Source organism: Phragmites australis, chromosome 14 (genome assembly GCF_958298935.1).
Source record: "Phragmites australis chromosome 14, lpPhrAust1.1, whole genome shotgun sequence".
Taxonomy (NCBI): Eukaryota; Viridiplantae; Streptophyta; class Magnoliopsida; order Poales; family Poaceae; genus Phragmites; species Phragmites australis.
The window spans coordinates 10,002,501-10,027,565 of NC_084934.1; the positions used below are offsets into that span (position 1 = coordinate 10,002,501).

At 40.9% G+C, this 25,065-nt stretch overlaps 1 pseudogene; it reads left to right on the forward strand.

The window, feature by feature from the left end:
- Window positions 1-24,763, forward strand: part of LOC133890224 (uncharacterized) — a 33,221-nt pseudogene extending 8,458 nt beyond the window's left edge.
- Window positions 24,764-25,065: the final 302 nt, after the last annotated feature.

Consider the following 25,065-nt stretch of genomic DNA (forward strand, 5'->3'; position numbering starts at 1 on the left):
GCTAGCACTGAAGAAAATATAAGCACAATGGCATAAACCATGATGCGGTGTGGGTTTACTAGATGAGGTAACTGAATCAAGCCATGTGTTTCAGGCATGCCAGAAGGGACTTGTTCCTTGACAACAAGCTCTGATGTTGCCCACTAGATGTAAGGGAAGCTTCTTCGCTATTAATGCTAGTTTAGATTTATTGGGATTATTGATTATAATTTCCGCACCTAATGTGATACATTCCCTCTCTTAGAATATGATTGAGAGTGGTGTGCTCGTCATAACAATTTCTAGCATAAATGCTTCCTTTGCTTATCATTTATTCGCCGCTCACTGTCTAACTGATATGTGGACCAAATAATGGATTTCGTTGGTAGGTAAGGAATTGGCCCACTTTCTTAAAGGATTGTTCCGCACAAAAATTTGCTTCGACCTGTTCAATACGAGCAAATGATCCATATTTGAACAATGCAACAAAAAGAACGATTGCTACTATAGGCCCTTTTGACATTATGTCACACGACATGGAATTCCTGTAGCATTTGTTGGAGAACAATTGAACAATAGTAGAGAGACGATAGTAGAGAGTAGGAAATAGAATGAACTCTTCTTTCTTTCATTGTATTCATGTTAGATTTATACAGGATGAAGGGACAAGTTCATGTCCCTTTGAAGAGACATCCCTCCCCAATAGATGGGCTTTAGGGAGACATTCCTCCCCAGTAGATGCCCCTTTAGGGAGACATTCCTCTCTAATAGTTGTCTAATTGATCATTAACATTTGTGTCATAGCATTTTTCTTGATCAATTTGGTCATTTGTACATAACGCAAAGAAATCTCATCTGAAAACCTTGTGGGAAAAATATAGAGAGAAATAATTATAATATGCCATAAGAAACTCCTTAAAAACTCATTGGCATATATGCTTGTATTGATATTGCCTCGTTAAAAATCTTATATGAGAAACCATATTAGAAAAAATCATAAAGGAAAAGAGTGCAATATTTATGATCTGAGGATCTTAACAGGTTATATATTAGGGATTTACTTCCCCTAAACTTTGCATATCTTAAAATTGTCTCATACCAATTTTATGAATAGAATAAATTTGAATTAGAGATGTTAAAAATAATCAACCAACATAGACTATAACCCCTAACCTTCCAAGCTAATGATGCGGGTTCGATTCCCGCTACCTGCTTCATTTTGTATAAAAAGACTATTCTATTTGTCTAGACATGGTAGAGACTTGTATTCAACCTTTTTGTTTGCAAAGTATTTTATCAATACAAGCAATATTATCTTCATAGATAGTGGTAGATGATTCTAGTGAACCAATAACACATGATTATTGTGTGTGGTTAATCATTCTGTGAAGCCATACACATTCATGTGACACTTCATATAATTATTTCAGAATAATTAGTGGAAGTAGCCATGAGAGTCTATTTTAATAACTTCTATTAGAAGGCTTTTCCACCATATAAAAAAACAAAGTTTATCTATGATCTAGTATTGTGGGGATCAAATAAATAAACAATTTCTGTATATCCAACCATAGTCATGTCTTGGTTTTTTTTGATATAATCAACCAAGATTCTTTTATACCTTTGAGATATCTGGAGATATCTTTTGCTCCTACTCAATGGCACTTTGTTGAAGTTACACTATGTTTAGCTAGCAAGTTGTCTGCATATGTAATATTAGACATGTAGCAATTTGCAAGATATATTAACGCTACAAAGGTACTAAGATATGGAACTTTAGGTCCAAATATCTCTTTATCATTATCTCAATATTTGAACGGATCTTTATCCATTTCAAGGGATTGAACGGCTATAGTTATTTGGATGATATATCCATATTGAATTTCTTCAATATCTTCTGGATATATTCTGACTAGTATACAAGTATTCCTGAGGGAATATGCTCAAGTTGTAGACTTAAGTAAAATTTAGTTTTACCCAAATTATTCATCTCGAATTCCATCTTAAGATGATTGTGTGCTTCTTGTGTATTTCCGACATACACTGAGATGATTCAAAATCTTTTTGAGGATTTCTTTGTAAACACATTTGAGTAACCCTTTTGCAGAAGAAACTCATTCGATCGGTTTGTACCATATTTTATCTGAAATTTCAAGTCTTATATATATATATATATATATATATATATTTCCAAATCAAGTGACCAGATTTTGCCAATGATATTAAATATCAGAACGATATTTTACTTATAACTAGAGAGAATATTTCATCGAAAATCGATGCTGAGTCTCTACGTGAACCCATGTGTTACATGCCTCACTTTTTATCACCACCTCATTGTTTTTATTCTGTTTGCGGACAAAAACCCTTTGATCCCTCAGGGAGGATGTTTTGAGGAGTAGGTACTACTTGGTAAATACCGCTCTTTTATTGAGCGAGTGTAATTCTGTATCAATTGTTTCCTTCTATCTGGTCCAATCCAAGCGCTTGATGCACTTTGCCATGGTCATGAACTTTGTCATGGATCCAGTTGAAGATCTTTTGCAATTTTTGAGGAGAAATAATTGTCAAAAATTGTAGTCTTTCTATTGTATGATTCTCTAGAATCAATATAGTTTTGTGGATATATCATTTACCTCTTATAACTTCTTGTGATTTACCACAAAAATGGAGTTAGGGTGTTCTAATACCACATCACCTTAAAATAGTGTGTACATTTATGTTGGTCCTTGGATGTTGAGCATCCGTAGGCCTTGGATATTGAGTATCCAGAAGGTGTCAATCAACTTGAGGTTGATTTGCATTTACTGTTTTGTTTCCGCGGATGCTTATAAAAAGCATTATCCCTTGTGACCATACTTCCCCTATTATTTTCATTTGGGAGTAGAGTGGGTTTTGAGGTACCCCTACTCTTTCTGGTGTATTGTGTTTGAGGATATGATTTAGTGACGACCTTTGTTGTCAGTAAATGTATATGGAAGATTATTTACAATGTGTTGCAAATTTATGAATTTTTGAACTTTTTTTCTTCTGATTCTTTAGTACGTGGATCTAAGGACTGAATGTCCATATCTGAGGACTGAATGCATATGGCATTCTTATTTATTTCCTGGCATTCTTTGTGGTAGTTTTAATCTTCCCGCAATGCCTAGAAATTATCCTCATTATTGTACTGGGCTGTGAATTAAGTCCCCTGTTAGGGGCTTGAGGTATTTATGATTGATGGAAAATATACCTGATATAGATCCTCAATTTCCTATGAGGACAATGTGGTGGTGATATCAGTACATATGCAATATAGCCGAATTATCGCTGATGGAAAATACTTATTTTATTTTTATGTACTTAATGGCAACGGGGAGGCCGTATGATATGCAATTGGTCTTATTTGAAATAAATCTGCGGTGTGTATGGCCGCATGATTTCCAACATGAGGTTGGTAAATTGCAATTCTAGAATTATGGACATGCAATTAATTTAATTTTTTTTGATGAGAGATTCAGCTAGACCATTTTGAGAGTGTACATATAATGTACTTTATGCTCCAAATTAATGTCTAAGGCCATAAAATAATTAGTGAAGGCATGTCAATTGAATTCAGTGGCATTGACAGTCTAATGGATTTTATCATGTGTTCACAATAATTTGCTCATAATAGATGCGTCTATGAGCAACACAAAGTACCTCAATATAATTGTTGAATATGACCATACATATTTCCTTGGATACGTTCAAAGAAATTGAGTGGCTCATTTTTAATTTTAAGTAAGAGAGCCTTAAAATTAATTTTTCTATGACACATGTGGTGCATACAAAATCTGAGAATTTTGAGAATTTTTCAACAGTTTTATGTTGTGACCAATAGAATTGCTGATAATTTTTCTTATCATCTATAGACTAGGATGACCAAGGTAATCATGCCAAATCTCGAATTTATCAAGATTCTAAAAAATTATCTTGAACGCAACATGTGTAAGTACAATAAAATTTAGATGAAAAATGAAGGCATTTTTCTCAAGCATTTGCTATTCATATCCATAATGGTGATGAAGTAATATTCATCATTATTTTTATTATAGGTTTCTAATGGAAACCATTTTGACAAATACTTTTGTAATTTAATAGGGTATATGTAGAATCAATATATATGAGTATATCCTTGATTACTATTTGAATACCCATAGGACAATGATTGCGGTTCTCCCAGAACTGATAATCAATGTATCGTGCTCAGTGATATGTTTAATATTTCCTTTCCTCTTTTTAAGAGTATGGAAATAGTTTGTCTTCCTTAATATTGTACTAGTGGTACAACTTTCCACTAAACTAATTTCCTTCTTTATCTGATTGTTCCTCGTAAATTCTATATTAGAGAAAACTCATATATAGAATTCATATCGATAGTATCTTTTGAAGATACAAATAATGACAATTAATCAAATTACAACATTTAGTAGTACTGAGATTGTCTTATAATAATTCTTGGTGATTTAGGAGACAAATTTAGGTCTCCAAACATGTCTAGGTAATTGTATTTGACAAGCATGTTATCTTTGATGAGGAAGTCATCCAGATTCCGCTGGATCATGTTGTTATAATGCTCTTGAGGAACATATTGAGAACAACTTGCTTCCATATTATTTTCGGTTTGAAATGAGCTTCAAACTTATCCCCACGAATTTATTTTCCTTTTTCCAACAGATATGAGGTATAGATCAACCACATGCTTAGGGTTACGACATTTCGTGGTACAATGATTTGTACATCCAAACTTATGACAAGCCTACGAGTCGTCATTATGGTAATTTTTATTGAAAATAACATTACCCTTATTAGATCCATAAAAATTCTACTTAATATTGTGTTTCCACTTTCCTTTGAATTATTCCAAGTGCGGTATTTTTGTGGCAATGCCCTCTTAGGCGGAAAAATAGTTGATAAAATCTCCTTGATCATATTTGCTTTTGCGACAAGTTGATCATAGAAACACAATTGGGGTCATGTTTTATGAACAACGGTGTTATAAGCTATGGTGGACTTAAAGTCCAGAAAATGAATGACTGATCATTCACATATTGCTTCTGGTAGAATAACAACCTTTCGCTACTCATATCGCTCTTTAAGAGATATCTAAAAAGCATATGGATCCTCTTCCATCAGATTTGGATGGAGGTGGTACCTTAAAAATATAAGTCATGATCCTTGATTTATTCAAAAACCTCTGCGGCTTGATTTTGAGGTTCATTTGCTGCAGCAATGAAACATTAGGACGTCAAACTAATGTTTATGTCCATAGCCTAGGTTAGACAGTTGCGACTATCTAACACGAGTTTATTAAACTCTTTGTTTGAAATATGAGCCATGTACTACATGAAATGACCATGTACTCAATTAATTTACCATGATAGTAAATTGAATAACATGGAAATGTTGTAATGTATGCAAAATTTAAATTCAAGATGTGTCTTGAATATAGATGTAGTCTTCTATAAAGAACAGGCGACAATGTTGTTGATAATGTTTTGAACTCTATTCTTGAGGGAATAGGTGATTTCATAATCATTGCCAGAATATAGGCTCTATTATATAAATTTTGTCTATACACGTTGAATATAGTCATCATGTTGATGCGTAACATGATGTAGACCTCATAGTAGTGTTCAAGAAACACTCCATTGCCTTATGTTTTACCAATATTATAGAAGATATTCATCAAAAATATTTTGCAATGATTTTTTTGCTTTTTATTGAAGCAACAATATGAACTAAAATATGTCAAGAGTGACATTTAGGTGTAAACCTTCAATACAAGACAAGCGAAAATTCGCTGCTAATGTCTCAGACTCCACTTATGAGGAAGTGATTGACATACGGCCACTGCCAAGATATAGTCTATGTACATGTTAAATAGTAGGTAATAATGCAAAATTAAAATTCAATATGAGTATTGAATAATTATTGGTGTAGACCTTCATGATAGGCGAAATATTCGCGACTAAAGTATTGGTCTCCATTTTGAAAATAGGTGACATACAATCACTGCCAAATACTTAGTCTCTATATATATAAATATTGGAAAACACGTTGAAGGTAATCATCAATATGGTGTAGACCTCGCAATAGTAGATGAGCAACACGCTGCCATGACATGGACGCCATTTAATTAAGGTGGATGATACTACAGTCGCAACCATGTCATAGATTCTACTATCTTGTGTTTATGCCAATACTATAATAAGGTGATGAGCAATATACATTCTGCATAATTTTCTGCAAATTATTTAAGATCATGTGAGGCTTAAATAAATTACAAAGGCAGAAATAAATATAATTGTGTAATGAACTACAATATATTTAACGGCGGAAAACTACTGAGGTAATACAATGAAAATGTAGTAATACAAAATATTTTATGCAATTTATAAAGACCCGAGAGTCTAAAATGCAAGAAAAAAATAATATAACTGAGGTTATATTGTAGGAGCACAAAATTCACAGAAATCCAGAGGGTTTTTTTCTAAAAAATTGGCATCGGCTGCCTGTTTGCATGTAATTTCATTAAAATCTGAGGGGTTTTTCCAAATTACGCCTTTAACGAGCCTTCGGCTCTTCTGAGATCGTTGGCCCATCAAATGCATATATAATGGGAGGGGGTGGTTAGGCTTCCAGGCGGACGATCAGGTAGCCACCGCCACCATCACCGTGCTTGTCTATGAGGCATCAGGCTTTGCCACTGTCGAAAGGGTCCGGCTGATCGCCGTTATCTCTGGGTGGCTCGTGTTAGGAATAATCTTGACATTATCGTGTGAATCGGTCATGATACGTCTGTGTGTACATGTTAGTGGAGTTAACGCAAGGTTAGTCGTTGCATGTGTGATAGAGGTGCACGTGTGATGCAAAGGATAGAGTAGCTACCTAGTGAGTTAGTTGAGTTTCTACAAGCATGGGTGCATGCGTGAGCTGTTAGTATGCATGGGCCTGGTCAGCCGCACGATGTGCATGGAAGGGACAAATGGCATGCACGTATAGCTGAGTCGTGGTATCAGGAGCAGACCGTGATGGCTGCAGGTGTATGTTTAAATAGTAGTCCACATGTAATAAAAAAAGGAGGAGGTAAGAGACAGAGAAAATGTAGATATTTTGGGGCTGCCGTGTAGGAGCCTTGTGGCCATTTTTCTGGTGTGCTTTTGTTCATTCACTTGAGTTCGCGTGTGTGTGTGCCTTGGGGGTTTGTCTATGAGAGATAAACACAAGTTTGCGGTAGTGAGAAAGTTAGAGAGATGGAGATGAGCGGATCATCTCCGACAATTGCTATCGGAGCCTGGACATCTTGGAGGAAGTTGATGCCGACCGTGTGATGCCGGAGATCAGCAACAATGACATTGTGATGTCGAGGCTATCAGTGAGAGGCTAAGGTGCTCGAGCGCTTGAGCAGGCCATGAATGGCAGTGCGAAGCTGTGTTCATGGAGATAGCACTGTGATGCTACTGCAAGGGTCGGCGTGAAGCCGATGATGGCGAGGCGAAGCTGCTGCGATGAAGGGTCGGTGTGAAGCTGACAATGATGGCTGTGCGGCCGCCGAGTTGGTGCGAAGCCAACAATGAGGGTGGTGTGATACCGCTAGAAGGTGACGGTGGTGTGATGCCACTAAAAGAAGAAGACACGCACCAATGTAAGGTCAAGGAGATGATTGCGGTGCTGTGAGCCTGCAAGGAGATGATGGTGGCGTGGAGCTACTAGAAGACGATGGCAAAAGGCCGTGATAAGGCGAGGCAGTGCGAAGCCGCCAGAAGTGACAATGGTGGCACCAGGGCACTGCGTGCATGGAGGTGCAAAAAGAAGCTATTGTGTATGGCAAGGTGTGGCTTATCTGCATCGGTAATTGTATATGACAAGGTTAGGGGGTTGAATGTTAGCAATAATCTTGTCATTATCGTGTGAATCGGTCATGACATGTCTATGTGTACATGTTAGTAGAGTTAACGCAAGGTTAGTCATTGCATGTGTGATAGAGGTGCAAGATGTGATGCAGAGGATAAAGTAGCTACCTAGTGAGTTAGTTGAGTTTCTACATGCATGGGTGCATGCGTGAGCTGTTAGCATGCACGGGCCTAGTCAGCCGTACGATGTGCATGGAAGGGACATATGGCGTGCACGTATAGCTGAGTCGTGGCATCTGGAGCAGACCGTGATGGCTGCAGGTGTATATTTAAATAGCAGTCCACATGTAATAAAAAAAGGAGGAGGTAAGAGATAGAAAATGTAGATGCTTTGGGGCTGCTGTGTAGGAGCCTTGTGGCCATTTTTCTGGTGTGTTTTTGTTCATTCACTTGAGTTCGCGTGCGTGTGTGTGCCTTGGGGGTTGTGTCTGTGAGAGATAAACACAAGTTTACGGTAGTGAGAAAGTTATAGAGATGGAGATGAGCGGATCATCTCCGACAGCTCGGGCTAGCCGTCCTTGGGTGGACCACTGCCGGATCCGGACGGCTGCCGCCTTGACCGGCATGGATGTGCGTCGTTGTTAGAGGAGGCGGCCGCCACCGTTGAGGTGCCGAGCGGTTGGCCGCCACCGTCACCGGGTACGTTACTGCTGCACCCCGTTCACCGGACGGTTGGTGTGCCGTTGGCCGCCGGCATGCGCGCTGCCACCACCCTCTCAGCTCCGTCGTCTCGGGGGAAAACCACCGAGGGCTGGTGCCACACAGTCGGTCGCCAGCCATGAGGGCAGGCGACGCAGAGGAGTGCAACAGAGGACCACCGGCCTAGGACCAGTGCGCCACAATGGGCTCCTTTGGGAGATGGCACGTTACCGGCCGCTACGCCGTGCGACACCTCGGGCACTGGAACCGTCGCCCGGCTTCTTCCTCGAGTGCAGTACCAAGAGGAGCTCATGGTGGTCGGTTAGGCTTACCACCGGGCGGGCTGTGCCGGCTGCCACTCGGGTTGGGCCGGTCGTCGGGAGTCGAGCGGTGCCTTTGGCCGGGCTACTACTGGGAGCCAACTACATGACGACTGACTAAGAGGCCATCGCCGGGAGTAGTCGCTGAATCCGGGCCATTGGTGCCGTTGGGATGCATCGGCCTTCATCGCCAGAATGCTGGTCGCCACTCTAGATTGCTCAGGCTGCCATTAGCTGACAAGGGTGGCGTGTCACTGGGCTGCGCCGCCACCGTCGGGGTGATGGCATCCGAATAATCGCTGGATGGGCTGATGCCATCTGTGGGTGATTGCCGATGTAAGGCAGAGCGGCTACTCTTGGAGGAACGCTGTTCGTCATCGGGACTCGATGGTGTGGACGCCGTCACCGCGTGACCACGTCATCTGTTGCCAGGAGGAACCCGGCTCCGTGATGGCCGAATAGTGATGTAGAGTCATGTTGCTTGATAACGTGTTGCAGAACAATTGAAGAGTATGGAATAGAATGGACTAATTTTTTTATTGTATTCATGTTAGATTTATACAGGATGAAAGTTCTCTTTAGGGGAGTATCTCTCTTAATAGGTGTGCCTCCTTTCAGGGAGACAATCCTGTTTAATAGGTGTCTAATTAATCATAAATATTTGTGTCATAACAATATTTTTGTAATATTTTGTTAGTACATGCATAGCTGGATCGGATCATATTGGATGGATGCCATTGCATTCAGTATTTATATTTATATATATAGATATATATATTTTAATAAACCTTTTCCTATCCGAGTCAATGTAATGTTATCATCAACTTTGTGTTACCCACAAATATCTAACCGTGATAATAAAATTAATGGCTTGTACTAGAACTCCTCATTAGTAAACATGTACTTCATTTTCAGATCTACTCTTTTCAGAATTAGCATTCTCATCAATAGCCTTTAAAACCTAACCTTTTCAGAAATAGCCTTTTCAGACGTAGCCTTTTCAGACGTAGCCTTTTCAGAAGTAGACTTTTCAGTTAACATGACCAATCCTTACATTGGAATCAACTGCTTTTCCAGGGCCAATTTCTGTGGACTTAGTCCATGCACCAGCACGAAACTACAATATAAATAAACAATCTCATGGCCACATGTAGAAGCAAACCATTAGCCTCAACATCTACAACTCCAACCAAAATAGCGTCTGATCCTTTCCTTAAGAAATACTTGCCGGATACTATGCCTGATGGGGTCGAAGTGTCTATGTGCTGGTGTGAAGACCTTTATAGGGTGATGAAGTCCTCCAAGTTCTCCACGTTTATGGAAGGAGGTTCTTCATGTGACTCAACTATGAGTACGATCCACCCCAGGGAAGCACCAATGTTGGCTCCCGCCACTAAGTAATCACTTCTGGCCAAACTACTTCAAATACAACTGAGATTTACCACTGAACATTCTGGTATCTGTTGCAGTCTCCGTCACCACTATGTGACTACTTATAATGGCTGGATACTCAGCAGTCGCAAGCGGATATATTCCTCCTTCACACTCAGCACCACACCACTTTGAGACCACTACACCAAAACAACATATTAGTGATGGTTACAGCACCCGTCACTCTTATTGCATTGGGATCCGTCACTAATGACAATCACCAGTGATGGGTCATAATTGAGACCCGTCACTAAAATATACCTCCTATGACCTGAGCAGGCCTATTGCCCATCTCCAAACATAATATCTCTCTTTGAATCCCCACCTTAACAAGTGATCGTATACATTGTTAGGTTTTGGGAACTTCTTCTCATTCTTACAATCACAACATGGACACCAAATCACCGTTTTATCCTAACCTTCCATATCCGCCACCGCAACAGTCAAGAAAGACTTCACCCCTCTTATGTACTTGTTACAAGTACGACAATCAAGGTACATCCAACTTTGGTTCACCATCTACAAATTCAAAAAGTATTAATTCTAAATAGAAACGACAGAGAAGATAGAATAAGGATAAAAATTCTATCTAAACTCCTCCTTTATGTGTTCATACATATAATGAGACCCACTTGTGAATACCATTTGTAGGAATGTAGCACTATATGCACATCTAGACAATAAGTAGAGGTAGGAAGTTTCAGTCATATCATGCATGGAGGTAGCTTAAATATAGAAGTGAACTGACAATTATACCAATTGAAGCATTGAAGTATTGCATACCTCTGGGGATGTCTTGATTTCTACATGAGACTACAAAAGATACATCTAGCAACACATGTTAGTCTTAAAATCACAACCCATAGGATATACTCCCCCTAAATGTGTACAAACAAGTGTTGAATACTTGCGAGATATATGCACTTGTTATTAATAACAATGGGGAAGGGTACCCTATAGATTGGTTCATGGCACATAAAAGGTACCAATTGTGAAACTAATGCCATGAAAAGAATCCACAACAAATAAACCATGTAGGTTGCTCATAGGTTAGAGACAAGCAAGCAACCTACCATATAAAAACTAGGTATTGCAAAAAATTGAAATATGCACATGCAATCCTAGACAAGGCAATGGTTCAAAACATGAACAAAAGTCTAGCTACCATTACTTCATTAGTTTGGATGGGGATTTGGGTATATAAAGATCATGATCTTCATCAAAGCGTCCAATCTTATGTACTTGGCTTCTTCGATTGAACCTCCATTTCATTTTGTGAGCCAAGTCCCCAAATCCCTTAGCCGACTTGTGGGCTTCAAGTCTTCTTTGGAATCCAAACCGATTAGGGCCCCTTCATGTTGTGTGACTTACTTGGGCACCCAAATGGGTTGGTTCCACCCCCGATCCTTTCTCCCAACCATTTGTGCAACCACCTGGCCATTGTTCTTCTTCTTGAGCTTATAGTAGTTGCTCTTGGCCTTGGTTTTATAGTTAGGCTTGGTGTGACTTACCTGGAAGGCATTTGCATAGCCTCGAGTGTCGAAGTCACACCCCGGGGGATGTCCTGAGTGGCGGAGTTGCGGTGCTCCGAGGAATGCTGTCGCAAGGAATCCTCGTTGCACGACATGCCTACACACCACGGGCATAGCATGCCTAGGTCACCTGGAAGGCAAGACTGCCTAGGTTTCCTAGAAAGTATTATGTAGCCTCAATAGTGTGTAGATGCCGATTATCAAGGGAGTTCCTTGGTAATGTAGTTGCGGTGCCCTCGGGGGGATTTCTCCAAAGGCATGACAAGCCCACGCACCAGTAAGCATCACTTGCCTAAACCCAAGGTCACCTGAAAAGGTTTCTCGGAGGGTAGGCTTTGCCCTGGTCGAAAGTGGAGCCCACACACCGCGGGTGTAACATGCCTAGGACACCTGGGAGCCATGACTGTTGAGGTTTTCTGGAGGGTATTGTGTAACCTCGATAGTGTGTGGACATCGCATATCAGGGGACTGCCCTAATGTGAGGATGCAGTGGTTTGAGGAATGTTGTCGCAAAGAATCCTCTCTGCACGACATGCTTATATACCACGGGCACCGCTTATGCCTAGGTCACTTGCAAGGCAGATTATGCCCCGGTGCCCTGGAAGGCATTGCATAGCTTCAGTCATATAAATGCCACACGCCAGGGCACATCCTTGGTGGACAGTGTTGCGGTGCACCCCGGGCGTTTCCTTGGGAGCACGACAAGCCTACACACCGCGGGCGTAGCATGCCTAGGTCACCTGGAAGGCAAGACTGCCTAGGTTTCCTGGAAGGTACTGCGTAGCTCCGATAGTGTGTAGGACCTTCAGCATTAATACATGCCAAGGAGTCTTACGAAACCTCCAACAAAAACAGAGAGTCTTACCAAACCTCCAGACAAAACGGAGAGTCTTACCAAAACCTCTAACAAAAATGGTGAGTCTATCCAAACCTCCGGCAAAAACGGAGAGTCTTACCAAAACCTGCGACAAAAATGGAGAGTCTTACAAAAACCTCCGGCAAAAATGGAGAGTCCTACCAAAACCTCCGACAAAAATGGAGAGTCTTACAAAAACCACTAGCAAAAACGGAAAACCGTACAAAACCCTCCGGTAAAAACGGAGAGCTTTACCAAAACCTCTGGTAAAAACAGAAAACCTTACAAAACCCTCCGGTAAAAATAGAGAGCTTTACCAAAACCTCCGGTACAAATGGACAACATTACCAAAACCTCCGGTAAAAACGGAGAGCTTTACCAAACCTCCAGTAAGAACGGAGAACTTTACCAAAACCTCCGGTAAAAACGGAGAGCTTTACCAAACCTTCGGTAAGAACAGAGAACCTTACCAAACCTCCAGTAAAAACGGTGAGCTCTACCAAAAACCTCTAGTAAAAACGGAGAACTTTACCAAACCTCCGGTAAAAACGGAGAGCTTTACCAAACCTCCGGTAAAAACGGAGAGATTTTCCAAACCTCCGCACAATGGAGAGCCTTACCAAACCTCCGCCAAAACGGAAAGACTTACAAAAACCCCCGCGAATGGAATGTTTTCCGGGAACTCCATCGGGCGAAAAGGTTCTGAAAAGACCTAACGGGAAGAGTACCCCGGTATCTTGAAGGCAAAACGCCTCCGTGCCAAATGGGTACAAAACCCACTAGCCTCTAAAAAGGCACAGCAAACAAATCAAAGTGGTCTAAAAATCCCCCTCCCTGCAGGGAAAGGTATGACCCGTGTGACTCCAAAAATGCATGGTAAAAGGTAAAATCATTACCCTACCATCTCCTTTTAAGACACATTTCATACGTCATTTTTGTTATACTAACATTTAATAAAAGCCCACGTTGTGTGGCACAGGAAACATAGTGGAACCCTCGACTGCCATTGCAGAGACCACCATTCTGCAGTGGCTAAAGGTCGAGGGGGGTCGCGGACCCTCTCTTCCGCCTGGCCTTCGGCTTCGCCTCCGATGCGCCATCGCTAAGCTCCAGACGGAATACCTCTAGAGCCAGGCAGCGGCTAAGGGCCGAGGGGGTCGCAGACCCTCTCTTCCGTCAGCGTTCGACTTCGCCTCCAAGCCATCGCCAGGCTCCGGACGGAATACCTCCAGAGCCGGACAACGGCTAAGGGCCAAGGGGGTCGCGGACCCTCTCTTCTGCCCAGCCTTCGGCTTCGCCTCCGACGCGCTTAATCAAGTGATGATCAAGAACAAGTATCTTTTGCCTACTATTGATGTTCTCTTTGGTCACCTGAGGGGAGCCAAAGTATTCTCGAAGATTGATTTTCAATCGAGTTATCATCAACTACTAATCAGAGATGAGGATATAGAAAAAGTGGCTTTCAGTACAAGGTATGGCCATTTCGAATATGTCGATATGTCATTATGTCTTTTGGAGTAATAAATGCCCCTGTTGTTTTTGTGGAAGTAATGAATCAGATGCTCCATGAGTACCTGGATGTTTCTGTGGTGGTTTTCATCGATAATATCTTGGTGTATTCCAAAATAGAGGAGGAACAAGAGTTACATCTCATTCTGGTTCTGGATGCCCTTCGAAAGAATAAGTTTTATGCAAAGTTGAAGAAATGTGTTTTTCTGGCTATTCAAGGTGGGCTTTCTTGGTCATACTATCAGTCAACATAGGATCACAGTTGATACGAAGAATGTGTCTACGGTGGTGAGGTGGCAGAGGCCAACTAGTATGTCGAAGATCTAGAGTTTCCATGTGTTTGGTGGCTATTATCGGTGCTTTGTGTAGGATATCTCTATCATTGCCAAGTCAATGACCAGGTTCATGCAAAAAGGGGTTTCTTTTTGTTTGGATGGATGAGTGTGAGGCTAGGTTTCAGATGTTGAAGAATAAACTAGAAAATGGACCTATCTTATCTCTACCCGAGAGTGTCAAGCGCTTAACGGTATACACGGATGCTTCTTGGATTGGTCTTGGTTGTGTGCTGATGTAGGAAGGCTATGTTTTTGCTTATGCTTCCACACAGTTGAAGACTCATGAGCATAACTATCCCGCTCATGATCTTGAGTTAGCAGCAGTCATCTTTGCTTTGAAGTCATGGAGGCACTATCTGTATGGAGAGTCGTGTGATATCTTTATTGATCATAAGAGTCTTAAGTACATCTTCACTAAGTGAGAGCTGAATTTGAGGCAATGGAGGTAGTTGGAATTGATCAAAGATTATGATCTCATGATCAAGTATCATCCTAGCAAGGCTAACTTTCTAGGAAAACTTTCTGTTTTGCTGGCACTACACATGAGGAGACTTAGATGCTCATTCAGTCTACTATACCTGAGAAGGTTTCTGAGGATCAGCAGCATGATCGTCTTCTTCTGGAGGTTCAGAGGAGGATCTCATAGGGGAAACCTTGAGAGTTTAGTATTGAATAGCACGATGTGATACGCTTCATCATGTGCCTTTGTGTTCCACATAAGGCAGATGTGAAGATAGATATCTTGAGGGAGGCTCATTATACTCCTTATACTGTCATCTGGGTGAGACCAAGATGTACCGTGACTTGAAGAATAATTTTTGGTGGAAAAGGATGAAGGTAGACATGTGGCAACATGTGGGGTTTGTCAGCAAGTCAAAGCCAAGCATAAGAGACCTGCAAGGTTGTTGCAACCGTTAGTGATTCCTAAGCTGAAGTGGCAGCATATCACTATGGACTTCATGGTTGGCTTACCACTCTCGCCTCATGGTCTTGATGCTACTTGGGTTATTGTGGATAGGCTTACCAAGTCCGCACATTTCATTCCAATGAAGACGACCAACGCAGTTTAATATCTAGCCCCGTTATATATCAAGGAGGTGGTAAGGTTGCATTGTGTGCCCAAGTAAATTATTTCTAACCAGGACACCAAGTTCGTCTCCAAGTTTTGGTAGAGTCTTCGGGTTGCATTGGGTACGATGGTTTCTCTTAGCACAACTTTTCACCCTTAGACAGATGGTTAGTCACAGCGGACCATTCAAACTCTGGAGGATATGCTTTATGCTTGTGTTTTGTCTTGGAAGGGTGTACCAAAAATGGCCCTATTAGGCCATGATTGTGATTTTGATGATTAATGATAACAAAGTCAATGGGACTAACATATTTGTTAAGAATATATGTTAGTAGGTCTCATGGATACAATACATGAAGAAGCCACCGTAACCAAGATAAAGTTTGGTCAAATTGAAGAAGTCCCAAGAAGATTTGCCTCACTAGAGGTCCGGTGTTGTGGATGTTGAGCTCACTGGAGCATATTTGACAAAAGGGGAGAAAGGCCTAAAGACCTCACCGGAAGGTCCAGTGATTAGCAAGTGTGCTCACCGAAGCAATTCTTCCAGAGAAGGGTGTCGTGTTGAAGAATGAAGGCTAAGCCTCACCAGATAGTCCCGTGATCAAAGCATGGCAGCACCAGAGTGTTTCTATCCAAAAGACAGAATAGAACAACCCACCAGATAGTCTGATAATCAGAGGAAGATACACACCAGAGCATTTCAACTAGAGAAGGTTGCAGCCATGGAAGATGAAAGATCAACACGTTGGAAGGTCCGGTGATAAAGCAAGGCTATACCAGAAAATACACCAAACACTGAATAGTGCAAAGAGGCAAAACAAAGTTCAAGGCATCGGATAGTCCAGTGATGAAGTGATGTGCACCAAATGCTTACACCGGAGCAATTTACATAGAAAGGATGCAGTTGGCTTGGATGCTGAGTATATATTCACCGAATAGTTCGGTAATGGAGATGAATTATATAGCAGAGTGTCCTATGTTCACATAGGCTTTAGTGGGGGTTCCAACGACTAATTTATCAGAGTGTACTCACCGAATGATCCAGTGTTAGTATTATTATTCTCACCGGATCATCCGGTGTTAACAACTTTTCTAAAACGTTGGGTTAATGGCTAGTGTGCGGGTTTGAGGCTATAAATACCCCTCCACTCAATCATTTGAGGTTGCAGGAGTCCTGAGAAATTCATGTACACCTGAGAATACGTTCAAGCCACCAAAGTGCTTAAAGTGATCATCTAAGGTGATTAATCACACCATTAGAGGGTGATTAGTGCTTAAAGGCCTAGAGAGTGTGTTACTAGGTGATTGCTACCTAGAGAGTGGATTAAGGAGTGATCCAAGCTTGTATCTCTTTGTACACCGGCACCTTGGAGTCTTGGTGATTCGCTGGCAAGCTTGTTGACCCTCTAACTTGGTGCGGAGCGGTGACGAGAAGCGTGTACAGGGACGCGGAGACCCTTGCCTTGGTGGCTCAAGCTCCAAAGTGATCACGGTGGCAAGGAACCAGAAGAGAGGCTAGTGGTGAGACCTTGCCTTGGTGGTTTGGTGGCTCATCTGGGTGGAGGGCCAAATAGATTCTAAGTGTCCTAATTCACCCCCCTCTTAGTACGTCACCAATCCCTTCAATTGGTATAAGATCTAGGCTCATATCTAGCTCTTCAATTTGTGTTAGAGTTTCACAACTTTCACAAGGTTTCGCAAATTCAAGTGACATTTGAGGCTTAGTCTCTTTGTGATCTGTTAGACTTCAGCGCCTCATGAGTAGTGATGTTCGGGGTTGGGATGGATTCCCATAGTGCTCCACTTTTCGATAGCACAAATTTCTCATGTTAGAAAATTCTAATGTCTTGTTGTTTGCAAGCCCGAGGGTTGGATGTTTGGAGAGTCAATGGGGAAGGGATAAAATCTTGCATCACCAACAATGAGAGACAATTAGATGCATTGGCCAAGAGTATCCTTTTATCATCTATATGTGTTGATGTATTTAAACATGTATATTCTCTCACCAATGCACATGATATTTGGAATAGTCTCATTGAAATACATGAAGGCACAAAGGATTTGTGCAATGAGAAATATCATGTGTTTGTTACTAAGCTCAATGGCATCAAGAAATTACCCCATAAAAGTGCTAATAACACGTACTTACGTTTGAATATTCTTGTTAATGAGATGAATGGGTTAGGTTTGACGCCAATTGAAGTTGGTCAAGTAGTGAGAAGAATACTTCAAGCTCTTCTTCCAAAGTACAAGTTGATAGTCTACATCATCTACAATAACAATAACATCAAGAAGATGACTCCAAGTCAAGTGCTCGGCAAGATCACCACCCATGAGATGACAATTAACATGGAGGTAGAAGCTCCTACCACATCTAACGCCAAGAATCTTACCCTCACAAGAAAGCAAGCTCAATACTCACACATGAAGGTAAATATGAGGAGGTAAGAGCAAGAGTCAAGCTCAAGCGAAGATGATGGTGATCACGATGAAGAGAGCGATGAAGAGGATGATCAAAGCATATCAAGTGACGATGAAATTGATCCAAAGGTGGCCAAGCTCTTCTCAAAGATAGAGAAGAATATGAAGAGGATCAATGCTAAGATTCTCCCTCCTATGATAAACTCCTTCATTTGATCAATGAGCAACAAAGGGCACTTAAGAAACAATCAAAAGAGCTTAAGAAATTCAATGCGCTTAATGACATTCATGCTATCTTTGTTTTCTAATTATGAACAATTATTAAGCAAATTCAATTTGCTAAACAAGGTGCATGATGAGCTCAAGCTTAAATTTGAGTGCATTAAATCACAAACTAAGGTCCCTTTGGCAATCTACCTCTCTATTTAATCTCAATCCTAAGGTAGACGCTTCTACTTCTTGCGATGATTTAATTGCTTTATTTAGCTCACCCTTTTGCAATGAGATTTGTGTTGAGAAGGTTGTTGTAGAATCATCTAACAACTTCATTGCACAAGATAATGATGAGCTTAAGAAAGAAGTGGAGAAGCTCATGAAGGACTTAGCTAGACTAAAAGGCTTAGAACATGTCCAACCTTCTCAAGATAACCGTGCTAAAATAGTGAAGAAGCTTACGGAGGGGTCCACCATGACATGCTTCAAATACCATCAAGAAGACCACTAGTCCTTCCAATGCAAGCAAGCCAAGAAGGAGACAAAGGAGAAGAAGAAGATGGCGAACCTCTCCAACAAGACCTCCAACCTCTACACCAAGCCCAACTACAAGAACAAGATCAAAAGCAACTACTAAAAGCTCAAGAAGAAGAACAATGGCAAGGTGGTTACACACATGTTTGGGAGAAAGGATTCAAGGTGGAACCAACCCATTTGGGTGTCCAAGGAAGTCATCATCAACATGAAGGGGTCTCAATTGATTTGGGTTTCAAAGAAGACTTGAAGCCCGAGGCGGCTATGGGATTTGGAGACTTGGCTCACAAGATGAAGTGAAGGTTCAAGCAAAGAAGTCAAGTATACAAGTTTGGGTGCTTTGATGAAAATCATGATCATTGTATACCTAAATCCCCATAAAAAGGTAAAAGAGGTAAACGGTAGCTAGACTTGTATTCATGTATTTTGTTTTTTGCTTCTAGCTTATTTGCCTCGTCTAGGATTGCATATGCTTATTTTAATTTATTGCAATGCCTAGTGTAGATTTTTGTATGGTAGGTTCCTTGTGTTTATCTCTAACCCATGAGCAACCTACATAGTTTATTAGTTGTAGGTTCATTTCATGACACTAGTTTTTACAATTGGTATCTTTCATGTGCCATGATCCAATCTATAGGCTAAAAATCCTCATTGTTATCAATAACAAGTGCATATATCTTACAAGTATTCAACACTTGTATGCACATATTTAGGCGGAGTATATCCTATAGGTTGTGATTTTAAAACTAACATGTCTTGCCAGTTATATCTCTTGTAGTCTCATAGAGCAATCAATATGTCCCTAGAGATATACAATGCTTCAATTGGTATCATTGTCAAATCCTTTATTCATTTAAGCTACCTCCATGCTTAATATAGCTTAAACTTTCTATCTTGATATATTATCTAGTTGTGCATATGTTTCTTTCTCGTTGTATGTATGCACACATATATGAGGAGTTTAGACTATATTATGTGAGTTTCATAAATTATGATACATGTGTTTTCATAGCCTACAATTGGTATCATTTATTTGTAGTGATATTCATACAATTGGTATCCTTTTAATTGGATCATGATTTGTGAAGCTCTCTCTCATGTGCTCTAATCGTTTTCCCTTTGAGTTCAACATGTGCATATAGCCTTTTTGGGAGATTGTTGACAAAAGGGGAAAATTTTGATGACCAAAGCAAGATGCAAGTTGCAAGATGAATAATGTGTAATAGATTATAGCAACTAGCACGATGTCTAAGAATGCCAAAGTTGACAAAAGAGGAGGAGAAGAAGAAGCTCCTGCATGTGTCGATCAAGGGAGATAGTTGTGATGGAGAAATGGGGAGCCACAACAAAAGGGGACTAAGTGGTAAGAACATGCATCCAAGCAATGTGGTAAGATTTTGTGCTTATTTATGATCTTTACATTTAGTATCATTTATTATTTACCACTTGCTTTGGTTGTGTTATCATCAATCACTAAAAAAGGAGAGATTGTAGCGAAAATAGCTCTATTAGACCATGATTGTGATTTTGGTGATTAATGATAATATAGTCTATGGGACTAACACGTTTGTCAAAAATATATGTTAGTAGGTCTCATGGATAAAATACATGAAGAAGCCACCACAGCTGGGACAAAGTTTGGTCAAATTTGAGAAGTTCCAGGAAGATTTGCCTCACCGAATGGTCCAGTGTTGTGAATGTTGAGCTCATCGGAGCATATTTGACAAAGGGGGAGAGAGGCCTGAAGACCTCATTGGAAGGTCTGGTAATTAGAAAGTGTGCTCACTGGAGCAATACTTCTAGAAAAGGGTGTTGTGCTGAAGAATGAAGTCTAAGCCTCACTAGATAGTCAGGTGATCAAAGCATGGTAGCACCGGAGTGTTTCTGTGCAGAAGGCGTAATGGAAAAACCCACCAGAGAGTTCGGTGATTAGAAAAAGATACACACCAGAGCATTTCCATTAGAGAAGGTTGCAGTCGTGGAATATTGAAGATCAACATGCCAAAAGGTCCAGTGATGAAGTAAGGCTACATCGGATAATAAATAGTATAAAGAGGCAGAACGAAGTTCAAGACATTAGACAGTCTGGTGATTAAGTGATGTGCATCGAATGCTTACACCGGAGCAATTTACACAGAGAGGATGCAGTTGGAGATGAAGTATACATCGGAGTGTCCTGTGTTCCCAAAGGCTGGAGTGGAGGTTCCAATGGATAGTTTGTGAAAGTGTACTCACCGGATGATCTGGTGTTAATACTATTATTCTCACCAGATCATCCAGTGTTAATAACTTTTCTGAGCCGTTGGGTTAATGACTAGTGCGCGGGTTTCAGGCTATAAATACCCCTCCACTCGGTCATTTGAGGTTGCTGGAGTCCTGAGAAGTTCATGGATACCTGAGAAGACATTCAAGCCACCAAAGTGTTTAAAGTGATCATCCAAGGCAATTAAACACACCATTAGAGAGTGATTAGTGCTTAAAAGCCTAAAGAGTGTGTTGCTAGGTTATTACTGCTTAGAGAGTACATCAAGAAGTAATCCAAGCTTGTACCTCATTGTACGCCAACACCTTTGAGTCTTGATGACTCACCGGCAAGCTTGTTGACCCTCTAACTTGGTGTGGAGCGACGATGAGAAGCGTATACGGGGACATTGAGGCCCTTGCCTTAGTGGCTCAAGCTCCGAAGTGATCACGATAGTAAGGAACCGGAAAAGAGGCTAGTGGTGAGACCTTGCCTTGGTGGCTTAGTGGCTCATCCGGTGGATGCCTTTCATTTGTGACTTGGTGGCTCAAGAGCCGTGACAGGGTGCTGACCGGGAGCATATCCTTTCTGGATCTCCAACATGGACTAGAGGTGATATTCATGCCATCGATACCACAGGATAAAAATCTTTGTGCCGAGTTAGCTCTCTCTACCTTATTTACATTTTTGCATTTACATTCTTGCAATTTACCTTCCTAGATAGGTTGCAAGCTCTTTTGATTGGTAGAGTAGACACACTAGATAAACCTAGAGCACATTTAGATAGAAATTGATATAGGTTTATTTTGTACAATTTTTTTAAGCTGAATAGATTCTAAGTGTCCTAATTCAGCTCCCCCTCTTAGGATGTCACCGATCCCTTCAAAGGGAAGTTGGGAGGACCATTTAGCCTCAGTGGAGTTTGCATATAACAATAGTTAATAGGAAGTATCAATATGGCTCCTTTTGATGCTTTGTATAGCCGGAGATATGTTCCCCTCTCTGATGGGATGTTGCGGGTGAGAGATCATTGCTTGGGCCAGATGTGGTTCAACAGACAGCACAGAAGGTACATGAGATTTGACAAAAATTGTTGGCCGCTCAGAGCCAACAGAAGAGTTATGTTGATGTTTGGCATCGTGAGTTGGAATTTGTTGTGGGTGACTATGGGCAGTTTGAGAGGGAGTTGCTGGGTTTTGGGTGTAGCGGCATTTACCTTTCAATTATGAATGTTATTTTTGAGGCTTTGTGTGAGTGGTGACTTGTGAACAGGTGGCTTCGCTCTTGACCGTGCTTGAGCCATTTGCTCCCTTTGGTAGAGGCAAGTAAACATAGCGATTGTAGCTATAGTTTAACTTGCTAAATTTACTTCCTTCACCATGATTGTTCATGTTTGGTAACTAATCAACCATTAAATGAAGATGTCATACTGTGGTATGTACTTCATTTACATATTGTGGTTCATGTGGTTATATTTCTAATGAATCAATCATGCTCATATCATAGCATGTCATTGCATTGAAGCTATATCGCCGTTTTATGGCCGCGACCGTACGGATATAACATCGTACATTGCTGTAGTACGATGCACACTCTTATGTTTCCACGTAAGAGTGCAATGGATCACTTTCATACATAATGCATTTCATGAGAGTGCAGTGGATCATTTTCATACATATGTATTTCATGAGGATAATCTTTAATCTGAGGTTTAATGAATTATAGACTCATGAGAGTCACTTGTGGCATGAGGTATATTTGTGGATGCTGGTTTAGTAGTTGAGGTTTTGGATATGATGGATGCTATAGTGTGGTTGACGAGAATTAATTGTAGATGCTTTATCTTTGTACCATGATGTTTTAAATTGATGTTTAATCAACCATAGTTTATTTAGCTTGTTAAACAGTTTGCTTGCTGAGATTTTATCTCAACCCCGTATTAGCATGCTTAGGAAGGGTAGAGCAGTATGACACTATTACATAAGTCTTCATAACTTTTGCTAGTTTTGTTGTAATAAGTTAGAGGAATTTAATTGCTTTTTTCTCTCAATTGTTGAGGACAATACTTTAATGATCCTAGATCATGGTTGGCTTTAGTGAGGTTTAAGAATTCAAAGCTAGGTTGATAAAAGATGTCTATGTTTTGACTTTCATACTGTTTTATTGCCTCCTCATATATGATATGTTATATGCTTCCAAGTAGTCTCTCTTTTCTAGGGAGGTGCTGCCGGATTTTCTTGTGATCCGGCTAGTCGTAGGTGTAGCTTTGTAGCATCTCGGGTAGTGTGGTTCTTGGGATGTTACAGAAAAGCGCTAGCATTAATAGCTTGGTAAGTTCTTCTTAGCCTGTTCATAGGACGACAACAAAAGAAGGCAAGACTGAGTCGCTTGATGATTCTGTGCAAATGGCAAAGTGTTTGGTCAATGATCCTGGAATTATTAGCAGCAACCTCATCCTCATAGTCAATCCATTTTTCCATCAGCCATATAAGCTATTTGTAGACCTTGTGTCTCTGTACACTGATGGTCGGCTTGAAAGACAGAATTTTCAGCACTTGAAAATGTCATGGCATATCAGTTTCTGCAAAAACACCTCTACAGCACATTTGACCTTCTCTACACCAAAGCAAAGATGACTACCTTCATCAACCGCTTTATCAAGGAAAAAGGACACCGCTTGTCTGCTGACGAATTGCTGAGAATAAACTTTCTCAGATGCAATCTTGGTATGACTGTGCGCACAGTACCTGTATAGCTACCATTGGTGGCCATCGGCTTATTCCATAAGAGTCACAGAGAAGCTTACAGTAATTGCGATGTCAAGGTTACATATATCCTGTTATGTTTACTGCTGTGCTAGAGTTAAGTATCTATGATGTAAGTATCAAAGAGTTGGAAAAAAAGGAAAAGGATACAAGGTGCCAATGACATGGTTTCCCAATATGGTCTTATAGGATTCTTCACCGGCAACAGAAAGCATTCAAAGAGGATGAGCATCATTAGATTCTTACAATGTAAGGACTATGTTGATCAACATTGGCTCATGAAGTCCTGCACCTCATCCCGCAGCATTACAAACTTAGTTCTTAGATAGGTGAAAGGTTGGTGGAAACATGACATAAACAACGCGTCCTCTTACAGGATGTTCAACAACACCAGAGATCAGTGGACTCTTCAACGCAGCGGATGTGAACAGGAATTGGGCTGGACCGTTGGAGCATAAAGGAGGCATTCGATGAGGGCGTCCTTCTCTGGCACATTACCACGGCTTTCTGTTTCTACTACATGTGTGCATCCCCTGATCATCAATGTGCCGCTGGTCGGTGTGAACACGGTCATGGATGTGCTGCTTGGTGTGAAAATTCTCCTCATCATTGAAAGGCTGTTTGGTGCAGAGAGATATCCAACGACATGTTATACCTTCTGTTTGTTAATCCAGAGATGCTAATGGCAGCCACAAAACAAAATCTATTCACAGCTGCCTTTGACGAATTAAACGACATTTTCAAGGAGGAGACACCGCCTCTCGAAGAAAGAGAACTTACACAGGGAATAATTGCCAAGGTAAAGCAGTCGCCAGGTGGTTCCCGAGAAGGCTTTATCCAAGAAGCATGGGGTATTGCTAAGCTTTTAGTGGATCTGCGTGATGGGACCAAGATGTGGACGGTGATGAAGGTGTATGGGTTGAAATGCTCTGCTTCTCTGCTGCTAGATGCCGAGGGTACTTGCATTCTAAGAGTTGAGAAATCAAGTGAAGAAGTATTTTGGTTTTCATGTGAGGAGGTATTAATAATGGTTGATTTGTCTTGAACTTGGTTAGCATGTGTTTGAGGATGCTTTTCTTGTTCATGACTAACTCGAGTTGGCGGTGTTAGGAATTGGCAAATTCTTCTCTGTTCGCAGAAAAATTATACACACCGGAAGTTCCGGTGTGTTTCGGTGTTCACCGGAAGTTACGGTATGGGCAGTGCATACTCGCCGGACTATTTCTTATAGAGAGCAATTTTTTGGGCGAAATTGGAGATCAATGCAATTCGGTGAGTGT